At 35.0% G+C, this 5,865-nt stretch overlaps 1 pseudogene; it reads right to left on the bottom strand.

Moving 5' to 3' along the window:
* Window positions 1-488: 488 nt before the first annotated feature.
* Window positions 489-4,272, bottom strand: LOC100927388 (annotated as a pseudogene).
* Between the last annotated feature and the right edge of the window lie 1,593 nt (window positions 4,273-5,865).

Genomic DNA, 5,865 nt, shown 5'->3' with positions numbered 1-5,865 from the left:
AAGGGGTTTAATCATATTGCCAAAAGGGTCCATGATGCAAGAATCTCTGATTTAAATCAACTCTCTCATTTTATAGATAGGGAAAATGAGGCATGGAGAAGGGAAAAGATGCAAATTTGTACATCTATTCAGTTAGAAAAGGTAAGATTCAAAGCAGATCTACTGAATCTAATTTCAGAACTCTATTACACTATATCATTTCTCAGACAGAATAACACTAGAACATAGTATCTTGTTTACATAAAATTTTCATCAATCCTAAAGGAAGGATTATTTCTTCATAAAATCTTAGTGAAAACAAGCACAACTACACAGGAGTTAAGAGAACAGGGATCCTACGACCAAGATTTCTTTACAGGTTCTCAGTGGAATTCAATAGAGGTGAGAAGAATATTGTTTCATATATGTGAAAATGTGATTCAGCCTAGTGATGCTTTCAAGAAAGAAAATGAGTTCTTTCTTGTATAATCTATTCACAATAAGTTGTTCTAGGAAGAGAGTACTTTCCTACTAAGGAAGAGTTTTCCCAAAGCTGCCTTCATATCCCTGTTCCTCAGGCTATATATAAAGGGGTTCAACATAGGAGTGACCACAGTATAGAAAACAGCAGCAATTCTGTCTTTTCCAGCAGAATGTGTGGATGGTGGACACAGATAGACCCCAATAGCTGCCCCATAGAATAAGGAAACCACAGTGAGATGTGAGCCACAGGTAGAAAAGGCTTTCCACCTTCCAGAGGTAGATGGTATTCTTAAAATGGCAGAAATGATGTGGACATAGGAGATAACAATGAGAGTAAGGGGAGCAGTGAGGACCATTGATCCCACAATAAACAACATCAGCTGGTTAGTGCTGGTGTCTGAACAGGAGAGTGATAGCAAAGGGATCAGGTCACAGAAAAAGTGGGGAATGCTGTTCTCTGCACAAAAAGTCAAGCCAGCCATGAGGAAAGTATGTAAAAAAGCAGCAAAGTTGGTGAGAATCCAGCATAAAGCTAGCAGTAGAATACAAATTCCAGAGTTCATAACTGTCGCATAGTGGAGTGGCCGGCAGATGGCTACATAACGGTCATATGCCATTACTCCCAGGAGAAAATCATCAAGAGCTCCAAATGTCATGAAGAAATGCATCTGGGTCAGACAGCCTTCATAGGATATGGTTTGACTCTGGTTCCAGATATTTGCCAGCATCTTGGGGACAGTGGTGGAGATGAAACAGATATCAGCAAAGGACAGATTTGCCACAAAGAAATACATTGGACTGTGCAGATATGAGTCTGAGCCAATTGCCAGGATGATGGAAATATTTCCTATTGCAGTGACCAGGTACATGACCAGGAACAGACCAAAAAGAATCATTTGTTGCTCTGGTTGTTCAGAGAGTCCCAGGAGGAGGAATTCAGAGATAATGGTCTGATTTTCTATTTTCATGTTCTTGGTAGACCTTGGAAAGTGGAGTGGGAGAGAACAGAAAGAAAGGAAAAATGGAGACAAGTCATTCACAACAAGATGTTCTAGTGTGACTTGGTAACATTTCTTTTCTCATTATGAGATTATTAAAGAGTAACTATATTAGACAAGAGACTTTCTTTTTAAAACATATTTCCTTATTTCTCAAGCTGTGCAAAAAAAAAATCAGACCAAAAGGGAAAAAAATCATGAGAAAAAAAGCAAGCAAACAAACAAATGTGAAAATACTATGCTTTGATTCACATTCAGTCTCCATAGTTTTCTCTCTGAATATACATGCAATTTTTCATTCCAAGTCTTTTGGAATATACAAGAGATTTTCTATAAAGCATATGGGCTTCTAAAATCTGCTCTTTTGAACCCTCAAAATGAAATTTTGTGTGTGTCAAGCTTCTATGTTCTATGCTTTATTCCAGAGCTAACATTTCAGCATTTCAAGTCCTGTAGCTCTCCTTTCCAGTGAAGGCTCTTGAGGTCTTAATTTATCTTATACACAGAAAGCATGTCCCTTCTTCAAGCAGGTAGCTCACTTGACTAATTATACACATTAACCCTAAACTTGGCTAGAAAAAATACTACTGGGGTATATAAACAAATATATGTGCCACTAATCATGACTCTCTCATTATCCTTAGGCCTTACCTACACACTCTGGGACAATCTCAGCTGTGTATTGATTCTGTTGTTTCAACATTTGGATTACTGGAAATTCATGTGGAGAAGCCAGCTGAAGATCCAGGAACTTTTCCTCCATGAAGGAGAGGAGAAGGGTTATTGAGAAACAGAGTACTGGAGCCTTAATGTTTAGAGCTGAATGGGCTTCCTGTGGGGACTTTCTGGAATATTTACTGGTTTCTAGGACCTTTGGGATTTATTTATCTCATAGCTATTCATTAAAGAAAAGTATGAAGAAATGATTTCATCTCTCCCCAGGCTCTTTGGGTTCAACCCACCTTTAAATTATTACAGATTGTGCAACTTCTATCTCCTACCAGTTTTCATGTGGAAGTAAAGAAATTTGAATCTAGGAGATCAAGTCAAAAGAATTTGAAAATAGAAATAATCTTAGGTCTCTCTGGTCCCACCTATAATCAAAAAATGATCCCCACTATTACACCACACATACCCTTATATAATAAGTCATCATCTTGCCTCTATTTAGTGACCTCTAATAAGGAGGGCCCATTACTTCCAGTAGTAGACTATTCTATTTTGTCCTGTTGCCCCTTCACCATCCTAATTGCCTTCCTTTTATCTCCAGTTTGACAATTTCCTTGCTAAAATATGATGCTCAGAATTGAGCAGATGTATCTGATGTATCCTGTTCTTGGTAGATATATCTGATCCTGGCTGAAGACAGAAGAACTTAAGCACTATCATCATTCTGAACACTGCCTCTAGTAATGCACCCAGAATCTTCATTTTTTTTTTTTTGGCTGCTATGCCACATTGTTGACTCAAAATACATTTTAACTTACAACAATCGTATTACATATTTAAAATAAATGATATTTAACTAATTCTTCACTATTTTTACACTCATACTTTTTAAACACTTGCATAGAGTTCTACACTCATCCAGATTAAAATTTTATCTTTTTAGATTTTTCCCATTATTCTAGACAATCAAGTTTTTGTTTTGTTTTTTTAAATCTGGACTCTTTTATTTTGGCTATTCCTTCTAGGTATGTGTCATCTATAAATTTCATAAGCATGTTACTTATTCCTTCTTCAAAGTCATTGATTAAAATGTTGAATAATACATAGCCAAGCACTCCATTAGTGATCTCAACCAAGTCTGACATAGCTCCAGTAATTTTGGTCCATTAAATTCAACCATTTTAAAATTCACCTAACTATGCTACTAATGATATTATCTGACACTTATACATCTTTCTGGTTTTCAAAGCACTATACAAGTTCATTTGAGCTCTCATAATGACATTGGGAAGTATGTAATACAGGCATTTTTACCTCCATGTTATAAGTAGGGAAACTGAGGTTCACAGAAGTTTACGGACTTGCCCATAGTGGTCCAGACAGAGTCACAAGAGTCTTCCTGACTGCTGGTTCAGATTTGGGTCTATTTCTTCTCCTCTGATTGAATCATTTCTTCCCATCTTGTGCAAAAGGATAATTTCAGAGATCTTTGTAAATACTTTTGCCAAAACCAAGGCGTGATTTATTTATAACATTCTAATAATCTGATAGTCTAGGAGAATGAGTTCTTTTAATAATACCTTTTAATAATAACCTTTTAATAATAAATTCTAAATTTTCACTAATAATCCAAAGTAGTCTTTGAATCACACACACACACACACACACAGTCTAAGTATGAAATGCATTTGCCTTTTCAGAAAATTGAGATCTTTAGCTTTCTATCCTATTTTTCTCCAGAAATTTTCAAATGTTCTCAGCAATGACCTAGTAATTAATTACATTTTGAATTATTTTCACTGCCATGAAATGTGAACTATTTTGGCTTATTGAATAGAACTTGGTGTAGGTGTCTTGATGCTAATTTATCATCAATGCACTTCTTTTAAATTCACCTCCCTTTTCTCTAGCTTCATCAGTGGAAAGACACATTTTCTTGGTAGAGAAAACAAAAGTTAATGAGCTTAATAGTCCTGCTTTCTTCATCCCTTCCCTGTTGTACTTTTTCATCATGATCCTATCCATCTAGATAAACAGCTCAGGATATTTTAGTAAATATATTTTTGCATTTAGGGTTCTAGAACTGATTGCTTAATTTTAAGTGTGAGCATTTACACTTCAGAAATCAGCAAACACTATACATCCATGCTTGATTTATTGGGGATTTTTTAATTGTCTAGACTAAAGAAAGTTTTTAGTAATGCAGATTTAATTTAAACATATGTTGTGGGTATATTGTTTTTCCTGGAGAGGCAATTATCACTAAGACATACCAAAATTCTATCAATTAATCTCAGCTTTGGGCAATGATTCTCACCAAATTAGATTAGTGTTTAGATAAATGCATCTCTCTATTCACTATTATATTATGTCTCCATGTCATGTCAAGTTTATATTGTTTCCTAAAGATAATCTGTTTTTTTCTTACTTATAGGTGATATATTGTACAATCCTATAACAATGTGAATAACTTTTCTCCTTCTCTGTGTTTTTCCCTCTCATCATGTGTGTCTTCTGTTTCTGCAAATATATCTGTGTCTTTCCTTCTCTGTATGTCTCTGTCTCTCATTCTATTTCTCTGTTTCTCCTCCATCTTCACTGCTCTGTTCCTCTTTATCACCCCCCCACTCTTTTTATCTGTTCCCCTTTCCTCTTTCCCTCCCACTGAAAATATCTCTACCTTGCTTCTATTTTTTTGTTCCCTAAATTTCTTCATACACTATAAAGCAATGCTATTCCTCTGTTCCCTTTACCCAATTAGTTTCTTTTAAATGAGAAATACTCTTCCATACCATTCCAAAACCATTCTAGTTTTGAATTCCTTTGCACAAATTCTCAATGAAATCTTAGAAGAAAATTGCTAGTTATAGTTTCCCATCTCTGGGCCTCCCTCCAATTGTCCTTATCATAATTCTTTGGAGCCAAGAAGTTACTTTCTCCTCAGAGTTTACCATTACTCACAATGAAAAAAGCAAAGTCTCACAGTTATTAAATAGTTCTACTTGTCCAGTGTTCTCTCTTCATTTTCTTGTCTGTGTCATAAATCTGTGTCTGTGTCACTTATCAGCTATATTAAATAAATGGAAGCTCTTCTGACTTTGGATTTTTTCCCTTGAAAACACTTTTTCAAATCTTTCATTTTCCCTGATAGTCTAGAAAGTAGCGAGATAATCCTTCAATGCCTTTATCTTTCCTTCTTATAAAAAGCTCAGCCTGTATCTTCTGTGTACATGTATTTCCTTAAGCTGGAAAAAAACATAAATGTAGTACATTTTTGGCAAATCATTATAAGACTTTTGCTTGATCATCAGTATTTGATGAAAGTGAGATCTAATCTGTATTGTCCTTATATCTAGCTCATGTTTACATAGATAGCCAGTTGCTGGTCTTCCTAAGCAAGACTTTATCCATATATCCAGATTCCTTGCCTTTTTCTAGGTTTCTCCTATCTTTGATGAAAATGTGATTACTTTCTCGAGCTGCCTGTACAACATAATTAACAGATTCCTGATAAACTCCTAATGAAAAGAGTTCAACTTCTATGTGATCTCAAGTAGTAATCTAACTAAAATAACTTACTTTTGTTTATGTTTTCTTATCTCTTCTCCTTACTAATTAGACTTCAAATATCTTCTCATTTTTTTCCATTTTCACTGATTTGATGTTTTTAATATATCTATTTTTGGACTCTATCCCACATTCCACATCATCCATACACTCATCAAAAAAATTTTAT

Source organism: Sarcophilus harrisii, chromosome 2, assembly GCF_902635505.1.
Source record: "Sarcophilus harrisii chromosome 2, mSarHar1.11, whole genome shotgun sequence".
Taxonomy (NCBI): Eukaryota; Metazoa; Chordata; class Mammalia; order Dasyuromorphia; family Dasyuridae; genus Sarcophilus; species Sarcophilus harrisii.
The sequence above is the reverse complement of the archived record's forward strand: the minus strand, read 5'-3'. Positions and strand labels throughout refer to the sequence as shown.